Source organism: Haliaeetus leucocephalus, unplaced genomic scaffold (genome assembly GCF_000737465.1).
Source record: "Haliaeetus leucocephalus isolate CR32 unplaced genomic scaffold, Haliaeetus_leucocephalus-4.0 Scaffold229, whole genome shotgun sequence".
NCBI classification, from domain to species: Eukaryota; Metazoa; Chordata; class Aves; order Accipitriformes; family Accipitridae; genus Haliaeetus; species Haliaeetus leucocephalus.
This window is the reverse complement of record NW_010972665.1, coordinates 12,149,527-12,162,655: the sequence shown is the minus strand read 5'-3', so window position 1 is coordinate 12,162,655 and position 13,129 is coordinate 12,149,527.

Here is a 13,129-nt window from a genome sequence, read left to right as displayed (position 1 = left end):
TCTCAGTTGTAGATTCGTTTATAGGGGGAGGAGAGGAGGAGGAAAATGCAAGTCACAATGAATAGCATCCTAACTGTACAGATTACAGTTATATGCTGTTCCCCCCATAGTAACTGCCCCCACCAAAAAAGATTCAAATTAGTAATACAAAACACACAATCTTAGAATTAGAATGCAATTTTTCAAGACTTCTACCACAGGAAATACAACCACATTCCTTCATGGCTGCACATGAGAACCCCAATGGCAACATTACAATAGCAAAACCAAATGACATGCATTTAAAAGACTATTTAGAAAGACATGAAGAGTTTAGAAGTTTGGTACACCTAAGACTGCATAAGAAGTGACTTAAGATTGACTGAAGTGGAAGTCTTAAGATGAACTGAAACTTTTTAGAAGTTGATAAAAATGAGAAACCTAATAAAGCGCATTTCTCTTCCTGATTTCATCTGGAAGTTGTTCTGTGAGAAGCAGTACAAAAGACTTCCATTTTTATTTCATGTCAAATAAGGCTACAAATCATGTTTTGGAGGACTGGAAATCTTGGGGAAAGATGAAATTGCCATTGTAGTCCAGAAGAGGACTGTATATATTTTACAGGTAAGAAGCTTACTTGGACTGACCCTTTACAGGGCTTGATACAACACTGAAGCTAAAACTAACAATGTTAAAATGTCTGAATTTCAAAAAAAACTTCTTATATTTCTGTTACTATTACATGTAGGATGGAATTCACAGTCTGACTAAATTCTTGTGCACCCAATATACAGGAACTATGGAACTACCAAGTTGCTTTTAGCAATTCATCCTGAAATCCCGTCTTTAGTTAGTGCTTTAGTGCAGAAAACACCTGGAAGCCAAACTCTAGCTGTTGCTGTAGTGGAAGAAAAGAGTAGCGAAGAGTGGTTTGCTAACAACATAATTTTGAAGCATGAGATTTCACATAGCTTAAGGAGTTAGAAGTGTTATTGGTCATAAAATTATTCAGCCCTTTTAAACTATCCAGCTACAGTATTAATCTTGGCAACCTTCTTTGACAATGAATTAAACAGACTTACCAGACACTGAATAAAAGTAGTATTTCCTTTTATTGGATCCACATTTATTCTATTTAATATCACCAAGTTTACGTATTATAAGAAAGAACAAAGGAGGGTCTTGTTTTCACTATACATTTGTGATCCTGATGTAGATTTTTTTTTAATTCAAGAAATTCTTTGTCCTATTTCCTTGCCATCCTGCCCAACTGTATGCCTCTTCAGATTAACTAACATAATAACAATATTTTAAAACAATTGCAGGAAGCATAGAAGTTGACAGTCTTCTCCTAGGATACCTGCTTAGTACCCTTGCCACCATTCTGAGATAAGAAAGGCTCTCTGAAATACCCTGTAATATGAGCTGTATGCCTAAGTGGTGAAATAAAAAAGACCCACTCTTCACCAAACTGTTTACCAGCCTACACTGAGGAGTAACCAAGGCTACTGGATGGAACTGGAAGAAAATCTTTTAACAGTTGATTTGACGAAGAAATTGAAGTTTCAGGTCAACTCTCCAGAAATCCATGCCATCCATTCAGAGACCTTTTGACTTTACAAAAAGGAAAAAGAACACACAAGAAAACAAGACTTGTGTGATCATATTATGAAAATGTTTGCATGCCTGTCCATCGCTGCCACCATTTTCTCCCCCTAATAACTCAGACACCCAGTAGCCAATGTTAATTACACCTGGCACAGCAACAGCAATTGAACAGAAAAACTCCTGGAAGTTTCATGAAAACAAACAGCAAGCTAAAGGAGGGAGGTTCTATTAGTGCACATACTAAGTGGAAACCTCTGACATGAGCTCCGCTAGTAGGTACCAACTCCACATTAGCAAGAGCAGTTGCATATGGTTCTACTACAACTCACAGCATGTTCAACACCTGAGCACCAAAACCAGGAGCAATGAGTCCTATGAGTTCTGCTACTTTCAGGATGGAAATCAAGATACAGAAGAAAAGATCCAGTTCTTCCAACAGTTCTACCACCCAATGGCTACGCTCCATGTGGGGGAGGATGGAGAGAGCTGGTGCAGGTGGCCTGCACATCTAGTGGATGAGGAAGGAAAGGCATTTCAGTCATAGCTCCAACTTAAGTCAGAAGGAAAATTCTTATCCCACCCCCATTCAGGATTGGCCAAAGAGGAGAAGTGACTCAGAGGTGTCTTATTGACGTAGAATCTCCATGGAGCCCCAGCCTCACGTGTTAAACTTTGCTCAGGTCTCTGCTTCAAGCCACTGCATCACTCAACAGCTGGTCCAGATCGGGTACTACCTGAACACCAAACCACAGCACATTTTCCAGCAAAGAAAATGGACATTTTATTCTTTTAATACACAGAAGTATTTTTCTCTCTGTAACTTATAAGTAGCTCTGAATTTCAGCTATTTTCACATTTATTTTAATCCTCTGCCTTCAGGTAATTTGATGAATCTTAGGGAGATTTTGGAACAACTTTACAAATGTATTTTTTTCTCTTTTAATAAAGCCACTCTTCTTTTTTATTGTACCTTCACTTCAACATTTTTATGAATACAGTAAAAAGACAAAAGAACCCAATATTTAAATGCTCTGCTTGCATTACAGGACTATACTCTCACCTTTCTTAACCTGACTGCATATCAGTGCCTCAGAGCTGGATGCAGGAGGGCACAAGGCATTAGCTTAGCACAGGCTCAGTTAGACCCTGAGGTCTGAGGGCATGACTTTATGCAGAGACTTACCCCTTGGAAAGGAACCAAAAGGCAAAAAATGCTGCCAGTTGCACTCAAAGGCAAGTTTCCCAGAAAATCATAATCCAGAATTGGCAAGAAGGTAAAAAGATCTTGGCCAAAGGCAGAGTTCCTTCATTCTAACAGGGAGATTGTGGTTACAACTTCCTCCCATCTTTTCTTCCTTAGAACAGTGAGAGGTTTTCCATGTGCCCAGAACTGACGTGATGGGAACATGGAGCCACTAAAAGGCTCCAGAGATTAACTATGGAAGAAGAAGGAAAAGAGTACAAGGTAGAGCATTCTGTTTACAACTTTTACCAGCATTATTCCTTAAAGAGAAGGAGGAGTCTTTCTTTTTTGGAGTGTGGGTGGAAGAGTAAGTGGAAGGCATTGTGAGTCAGATCAGATCAAGATACTGCCAAGCTTTCCAGTAAGCTTTCTGAAGTCATGACATTGCAAACGATGTTCCTTTTGGGCCTCAGTTTCCCAGATGTAAAAAAATGACTTGTTTTAGTGTGGGCCCTTATAAATAAGGATCGAGGAGTAGGAGGTTCCAGACAAGACAACAGTCTGTGAAAAGTAGAGATTTTCATGTCTCAGTGCTGAGAATGTGTTATTTCTCAAGAACCATCCCCACTAGAGCTTAAAGTTCTCCCAAGTCTTAATTCCAGCTGAGTATGAAAGTTTGACATTTCAAAGATTCCTGTGGACACAAAACATTCTTAAAAGTAACTTTTTAATGTGGAAAAACATTCATTCTGAATTTATATTTTTTTAATGTGGGGGAAAAGAGGATGTGTTTGTCCATCTCCAGGGGTTCCCCATGCTGCACTACACTAGGAGCAACTCAGGATATTTGGACTTAAGGAACTTTTTAGCTCCTTTCCCATGCTGTTGTAAGAATAGCCTAGAAGTCCTCAGAGTCCTCACTGTGCTGAGGCTCTCAGAGTATTCAGTACAAAGACAAGATCATGATCCCTGTTTGTAAGGCACCTTGGAGCAAGGATATCAGACCACCAGAAGATTTCCAGTAGCACAAGCAAGCCAGCTGGTACACAGCATTTTGTCTAGAAACCTGGCAGTTTGGTCCAAGTTTCCTGAAACCCAAATAGTTTCCATGAAACATTCATCTGTGAGTAAATTTATACTGTCTGATGAAATCCGTTTAACTGAGAAAGGGCTTGCTATTGATTCCCATTCATCCCTCTGTGGAGAAAAGAATGGACCATAAAAATGTCTGATAACATTACAGCAGGAGGCTCAGGTGAAAAGAATGGGGATGTGGGGTGGCACTGAAGTAAGAGCCCTTAGTATGGGGGTTAGGAGAAGCCCCCTGCTCTCCAGGTAGAAATATTTCTAGGTGTACCTTACATAAATCCATCTGATTTCTCTCTCCTGCATCTTATGTTATATCTGCAAAACAAGACAGACTGGCCAAAGGAGCCAAATGCCATTTAGGACAATCAAGTGTCACCACAGGCTTTGAAGGGAAGTTGTTCCATGAAAGTTGGCATAAACTTAACTCCCTACCCAGCTCAATAGCTACTAAAATGTGGTTCTCAAGCAAATAGCCTAAAGTGAATGGAACAAATAAGCAGAATTTAAAATTGAAAGGAGTTAGTTTACTAATTATGCACAAAACATTGACATACCAAAAACCAAACACACAAAATGAAGTATCAGATCTCCTGAATAATACTGAAGACTTCATTGCCTAAGCACAGTTATAGGCTCTAAGATGTGTATTAAGTTTCATATTTCAGCAGTATTTTCCAAGGCTCTTGGGAAATACACTTACCATGTTCTAATCCACACCCTCTTGATTGTTACTGCTGTTTTATATGGTACAGATTAAACAAACTGACAACAGATCAACCTTAAGAGCAAAAGCTGATTTTGAAAATCCAGCAAGTTATCTTCTAAATGTAAAATCTTTATGTCTAACATTAATCCATTAGTATCCTTAGCATATTAAACAAGAACAGTAGAAGCTGTTCTAATTTTTATTATCTTTTCCTTCTTTTTTTTTAAAACTATTAGCACAAATTTCAGAAGATACAAACCCTTAGAAACTGTAGATCAAGAGAGATTTAAACACAAAAGTAATCTGGCAGTATTGCATCACTTGATACCTGCATTCACATCACCAGTTGATGGAATCTTCCTCTCAACTTCTAGACAATTAATCTACTATGTTATGAAAAAAAAATGTAATTTTTATTGTATATGAACCAACCTTCAGTACAATCCTTGAAAAATCCTTAATTATCCATGTAGCTTTCAGGGATAACACAAATCAGAAAGTCCTACCTCTTTTTTGAATTCTTATTTATTTTCCACCATGCCATAGGTCACACTTGGATATGTACTCTTGAATTCTCCTTTAAGCAAAAGCATCTCTTTAAGGCATGCTGCATAACCAAACTGTCAGAAAAGCATACTGATGACTAGCAATCATTGTGTGCTATCATTTTTCCCACAAAAATAAGTAGGAGCAAAGGTTGTTTCTCGTATTTGAAGCTGATAATGTCTAATGAACATCCTCAGCAACAGGCACCGATAACCACAATCTTTGCTACAAAATAAAATTCTACATCAAGAGAGCCCAGGGAAAGCACATAATTTCTTTCTTCATGAACCAGTATGTGCTAGATAAAAATAATAAAAAAAGGAATTTTAAAACAGCTTTCAGATGCTGCATTTTGCCTTGACAATTGCACCTTCTGAAGGGAAATTTCTGGAGTGAATATGGCTGAAATTAGCCCACTGAAATAATTCCTTGAAACCTACTTGTCACTTAGGGGTTCAGATCCCATCAGTACTGGCTGCAGTCACTCTGGAATGACCTCATCATTGAAGATGAATGTATCACTATGACAGCAGATCATCAGATTCAGTTTGGCTATCTCTTTGCAGCTGATAGGTCTTTTCTTAGGCTGGATTAGTTCTCCTGTGTGGGGCAATGCCGCTTGGTAATGATATTCAAGAATGACCTATATGTACTAGGTTTTAGCCCTAGGCTAACTCCTTTCCAACTGGAGCTTTGGTGCCCAGCAGGACTGCAGCAGCAGTCCTTCCAGAAACTGGCTCTGTGGTTCCCCTGGATGATCCTTTAGTTTCCAGACCTACTTCTTCTTTTGCCATTCAGAATGACATCCAAATCGATTCTCTGATAGGTGATACATAGCATTCATGGATATCTGTTCCTTCAGTTCTCTTGATAGGAATCACATACCTTGCTCTACTGGTTTTGGCTAGGATAGAGTTAATTTTCTTCATAGCAGCCCATTTGGTGCGATGTTTTGGACCTGTGACCAAACCAGTGTTGATAATACACTGAAGTTTTAGCTATTGCTGAACCATGCTTACACAGCATCAAGGCTTTCTGAAGTTCGGAGGGGACACAGCTGGGACAGCTGACCCCATCTGACCAAAGGGATATCCCATAGCAAATGATGTCATGTTTAGCAATAAAAGCTGGGAAAAGAAGAAGTGAGGTCATTCGGAATTATGGCATTTGTCTTCCCAAGTAACCATTTCATGTAATGAAGCCTGCTTTCCTGGAAATTGCTAAACATCTGCCTGCTGATGGGAAGCTGTGAATGAAATCCTTATTTTGGTTTACTTGTGCATGTAGCTTTTGCTTTACTTATTAAACTGCCTTTATCTTGACCCACAAGTTTTCCCACTCTTACCCTTCTGATTCACCCATCCCACTTGCAGAGAGCGAGCGAGCGGCTCTTTGGGGCTTAGCTGCCTAGTGGGGTCAACCCACAACACTTGCTATAGTGCCCTGGACTGTCATTCAAAAGCACTTACCTCAGTGATCTTTGGCAGCATCTTAGTACTCCTGTCCTATTGACATTTCTAGAACACTCCAGGAGCCTTGTCAGAGGAAATTTTGGGTTCATTTCAGTATTTAGGAAATGAACTTTTTGGGGGGCTTGTTTTGTTTTGTTTTGGTTTTATATCATTGGTATAAAGGCCATAAATAAAAGGCTTCCTTGGTGAAGAAAGCATTTCCCAAATATACTAGCTGTGTCTTCTCACTACCTAGATAGTGGGCAAATAGGGGAAGTGATTTCTTGAACTTTTATTCTACCACACTAGTTGCCTGTGTTTGGCATTGCTGCACATTCTGCACTCTATCATGGAAGAACAAGCTCAAAGGAGAGAGGAAGGAAAGGAGTGGTTTTTTTCCCATTTAAACAGATCTTTTTAAAAGAGATATAAATATCTGTAGTGACTTGTTTTGCAGAATAAAGATGAGACTCATCTGTCTAGTACTGTTAAATCAGCAACAGGTTTAGATGTCTGCTGTACTGAAAGAGAACAGAAATGTATCCAATGTCAGGGCTGAGTGCACTTCCACACAAAAAAAGGCAATACATTCCTTGTCCAGAAAGATTGCAGTTCACAGACTAAGGCTAGGACTACCCCATTTTAAGCTGAAATGGCTTTGCTGCCCACTGAGAAATTGTTCCTGTTCCCTTTGTGTAAATGAAAGCTTTAAAGAAAACCCTAAAAATTAAAATCTAGACTAAACTCCATTGGCTCTATGTCCTGAACTGTAGCAATATTGTTATAAAACCAAGAACTGGCTCTAGTAGTACAAAATACAAAGAAACTTCAATCCAGTAGAAACTAATATAATAAGAATTTGTCTTAAAATATATTCCCAGGGATGTTTCGACAAGATACAACAATGACCACCTCCCACAGCTTAACAAAGCTTTAGAACAGCCAAAAGAAAAAAAAAAATCTCTTCAAATAAAACATTGAAAAAGGGAAACAGAAGCAAAGTAAATATTAATCCTAGTTAGAACAGCCTGTTAAATGTTCGGTTAGGCACAGCTAGCAAACAACCATTGAATAAAGTTACACAACCTGTGTAGAACCATGCTGACTCTGCCTCTTGCCAGCAGGATGATGCATCCCATAGCTTACTTTGTGTACGAATCACCATCAAATAAAAGAACATGGCAACTCCACCCCGCAAAACATCAGGACAGCAATAACCCACACTGCCTCTTTGATATCCAACAGAAGTGTCACCCTGCTCCTCTCAGGAGTTCATCTAAACAATACCATGTCTGATGTCTCTTTTCTCTCTTTTGGGCCTTTTTGATTTGCCAGCTGTGAATCAGACTCCAAGCTGACTCTCAGGGTTAGGAGTCTCTCTATTACCAAGAGGGTTGGTTGCCCTTCTTGGTTCTCAAACGGGTCATATATCCTCTTACATACCTTAGTCTGTCCTAGAATAATGATTTAATATTTCCTTCTTGGTGGAAAATCAGGTGCAATACGTCTTGTCAGCATTAATGCACCAACCACTTGGCTCCTGTCTTCCTCACAGCATTGGCAGGGATCAGCGCTGTAGGGGTTCCTGTACAGCTTCTCATGAGAACAATCTAGTCAGCTAGGAAGAAAGTAACCAAAATGGGGACCTGGACTAAGGACGTTTTCCTGGACAGTGAGGGAATTCATAATCCAACAAAAGTCAAGTGTTTCTGGAGAAAATGAACTCCTTTGCTCTTATTACACCTGCAAGAATTCATCACTGAATCTGTTTTTTCCTACTGGAGAAGCAGTTCTGTGCCATCTTGGCCATGAAACAGTGAGGGGAGACCTAGAAGAGGTTGGAATCTCATTGTGAGTAAGATCTGGGAGTCACTATATTCTGGCAGGAGGATTTTATGTAGGGAAATTATAGACTTTACTGTAGGATAGGACTTCTGACTTGGTCATATGAGATGCGATGACTCCAGTCTCATCTGGAGACAGACTTCATGTTGTTCTATGGCTTCGAAAACTATAGCAATTTACAGCAGAGTGATACTCCCATATTGCTTATAGCAGATGTGGCTATGTTGACACACAGTTTCAGTGTTTGTTTTCTTAACATTTTGATTATATTTTGCCAATTTTTTATTTTGAAAGTAAAAATATTACTTAAATGGATCCCACAGTTTTCATTCCTTGTTGCTCTAAAAAGAGACTCATCAGATGGTTTGTGTTAAAGGATTTTCATAGTCCTTTCTTGGCCTAAAATGAAAATTCACTTCAGGAAATCAGAGTAGAGAGATATTCCTGCTGGAGCTAGAACTGATGAGGTTTCTAAGTCTAACGCATTTGAGAAAAGCTCAGGTGCAGGAAACAGCACAGTGTGATTAAGACTGGACAGGTGCTACCACAAGAATAAAGGGTACAGCACATCTAGCAATGATTGAGGGCAGTTTATGTTTTGATTCAATAAGTTATTAATATGACTCATCCGTATGTTATCAAACATCACACCTAGCAAGTGAAAATTGAAACATATGCCTGTGAGATATAAAAAGGGAGCTTTTAAGAGAGGTCTTGGCAGAACGGGTGGAAGGGAGGGGTAACAGCAGGAGGAATAGAATAGGGCTTTTCTCGCTGTTTGCTTCATCAGGTAAAATGAATGCATTAAAAATTTTCAGTAAAGGAAAATAGGCAACCCCCAGCCTTTTTTTTCAGCTAGCCTACCTTCTAGCTCCTAACAAAGAACGAGACGAAGATGGAAAGACAGTGCATGGAGACACCACAGCACCGTGCAGAAAATAAGCATCCCCTGAGGCACTCTGAGATGTTTCTGATCCCTCCAATTTCCCATTCCTTTGGCCTTTCCCTAATCCCAGAGCTACCTCAGGGCCCATGCAAAGGCAGAGGAGTGTGCACGCATATAAAAAGGGAGGCTTTTTCAGTCTGCCCATGAGCTTAGACCAATACCTATTATAGTTTCTTCACCATTTCACATAGGAAGAATTCACCAAGCTAGTGGGAAATTATACAGGGAAATTAAGTTCCGTTCTATGCCTCTTTCTTTAGTTATTTTCAGGAAGAACACCACTAGGTGGCACTGGGAACTGTCACTGCCCTGTACGAAGTACTTTCCCTGTAGCCGCTTACCTGTAAGGGCAGGCAGCGGCAGTGCCCAAGGGCTGCTCACTCCCTTCCTACCCGGGTTTGAAGGCAGCAGCAGAGAAGGCAGGGCAGGGGAAAGAGCACAACACATTGCTCCCACCAACAGTCTCATGATAGGAGTAGTTCTTCATAACAGAATAAAACTGAATTGATCAGGGGTTTACTGCTCTTTAAACCACACTCAAAATTTTATCGGCCATCTGGCATAACGGCTCCACATGCTATTAAAATAATGATTAAAATAATCAGGGACTAATGTTACTATTCACATTATCAGCAACATTGTTTTCAGTTCTTTCAGATTCTGGAGGTGGGGAGGAACCCTGAGTTAGTAAGGTATTCTTTATCCTAGCCTTGCTAACAGGGCTGACAAAAACCACAGAGCAATTGTATTTTGCATAGGGTTATAGTTCCTAGAGGACAAACAAACTTTCTGTGAAAGTGCATGAAAATACATTTGATCAGTGGACTCCCATGACTGCACGTACGCTTTACTTATACGTAATCAATATAGTTGAGAGATCATCAGCATATACACCAAGTTTGTGATCCTAGTTGTCACTACATAGTATTTTTACATCTAATCATGTAATATTTGAGATACCATACACCACGTGTCTAAAATAAAATCCTGCCAACACACATAAAAGAATGCATTCATCATCCTAAATCCAATATATAAAACATATGCTACTTGCAGACCATTCACATATGTTAGATATCTTCCCCTCCCCTTCTCTCTATGTGAGAAACTGGCACAATTGCTGTCTCTAAGCAGAAGAACTTCATCTGAACATGCAATCCTGCAGCCAGTTCTGCATTGGTGAAGACCTATTAATTTCGGTTGAATTAATTTACCCCCAGAATCAGGGCATCGCTCTGAGAGAGGTTGTTTTAATGCTGCTGGGTACCTTGAGTTAGTCAGGCTAGGACTCAAGAGGACCTCTCCCAGCCTAACTTCTCAAGGCACTCTGCCTTGAATGTACTTGGAGGTCTGAGCAGAACCTAGAAGCAAAGAAACCAAGCAGTGGGTTTGTCAGAGATAAGCAGAAACATCCAAGCTCAACAAGAGAAAAAATATTTCATCCTATGGCTCTGCTTCCTTGTTAAAGAGTCAGTCTCTGTGTGAAAGGGGTACTTATTTCCATGTTAAAATGAGCTTAGGTACTTCTGCCATCTCAGTGTTTGCTGCCTGTTCAACATCCAGATGACTTCCTAGGCGCCAGTGGGCCAATGACCTCCAGCACCTAACACATATTTCTATTCCTTATTCTCACATGCATCTTCTAGAGAAATCTTTTTACTAAGAATTTATGATATACTAGTTATTTTCTCTCATTGGCCCAGAGCCAACAGGACAATTGCCTCTCTCTGTACCCATGAAGATTACTTCAAGGAAAACTGGGCCTCATGAACAAAAGATGATTACAAGCTCCCCCCAGCCCAGTTTCAATTCCATTAATACACACTGCACTCAATTTCCTTCCTCCAACTGTTTTCTGATGAAAGACGAAGGACTAGCAATTCGTATATTGTCACCTCCCCATCTCAAATCAACTCAGTAGGATGGTTACTGAAAAACTTGACATGTAGGTCAAAAACAGTGAAGGAGATTGTGGGTTTTCTGGGGGTTAGAGGAAATATGGTGTGGAATATGTGTCCTCTATAAAGACAATTTTTTAAGTAAAAATATTTCTTGGGTGTGAGGCCCAATTATTCAGTTCAGTCTCATCACACACACTGGCAATCCCAGGAGGTAATTTTTTAATCATTGCGTGATACTCAGAAGCAAAATCAGACATCCAAAAGTTAGGCAACCAGATGTATTTTAAGAGACTGTGAAAAGTTCCTTTGGAATTTAATCACAGACTCAGGGTAATGAAAAGAAGTCATTTCCCATATGCTGCTATTCAGAATTCTCTTAAGCATCAGCCAAGATGTTACACCCATGTCACAGGTCTAATCATTTGCAACAGAAAGGATTCCTGAGCAGGCAACAATGTAGTTAGGAAATGCAGACAACATCTCTGAGAAGAGATTAAGGCAAGCCTAAATTCATTGTTCTACAGGTTACCAGAGATCCACAAAGCAATACATGAGAAACCATTCCACAGAATCATAAAGGTAAGGGCCAGTCTGGCAGGCTGGTGGACACAGGCCCTTGACAAGCCACACAGAGAAGTGAAAAACTTTTGGAAACAATTTTTTTTTTCTTGACTGCTAAAATGTTTTGTTTCAACATCTGACTTTTCCCTCCTGCTTTGAGAGGAAAAGACAGAAACATTCACTGAGTGTTACCAATGTTCCTAAGATTTAATGATGCCAAAATTGAACTTTTTGGCAAGTTAACTTTTCTACAGAGGAGGCAAAGAATAATCCAGCTCCACGTCTCTAATGCAGCAACCTAACTCTGCCACTGCAGTACTCAGAACAATTGACCAGCTCTCATCAGAGTAAAAATTCTGTTGCACCCTTGAAACATAACTCCCTCTAATACTGACTTGAATCAGTTTTTGCTTGAAATATTCCTCTTCTATTTTTAATTATTAGGAATACTAAACCCCAAATTTTAAAAGATGCATTAGTGCCTTTCTGAATGCAACTGATACAGACACAAATCTACCACTGGTATACAATGTATTAGCTCTTCACTACTCCAAAGATCCATCACAAACCAAAACAAAATCAACAAACACACTCCAGCTGGTGTCTGTAAATCTGGCCAGCAGAAGTATTTGGACAGCTCTTCCATAGGTCCTGGCTGACTTCCCACAAATGTCCCAATTAAGCCAGTCCTCATTCAGAATTCCCCAAACCCAGAAAGCAGTAAACCAGAAACCAGATAATTTCTACCCCCAGAGGTGTTTGGCTAGCTTTCTAGATGCTAAGTAGGCAGTGAGATGTAAGTCCTCCAACTGTAGGTTGCAGCAAAGACAAATCCAAGCTAGCTTAACAGAATGGCTGACTTCACAGTTTTGGCTTTGTAGAACTTTGTATAAATTAGGAACCCTTTCAGCCTACTGCCTGATTGACAGTTCCTTCAGATTATAAACATTTTTTTTGAAAAGTAGACTTTCCTCAGTCTTGTCATTAGCTGCAATCTCATAGATATTTGTAGCATTATGGTAGAAAGGTATACACAACCAAATTTTTTTTTTATGTGGACAGCTAATCCACGAGGAATAGCAGATAGACAATTGTCTCCTTTCTCAGTTGTTCTAGGATTTATGTTCATCATTTACAAGGATTACAACAACCTGAAAAATAACTTTCTTTTATCTTTGGAGATAGTTCCTAGCCTAAAGACACCCAAAACAATGCTGCAAAGGCAAGAGTTTGTTGACTTTTTGCTTTGTCAAATGGTAGCATCTGTTACCATTCCCTTTTACTAGAATGCAGTACATTCACAGAATTTCATTC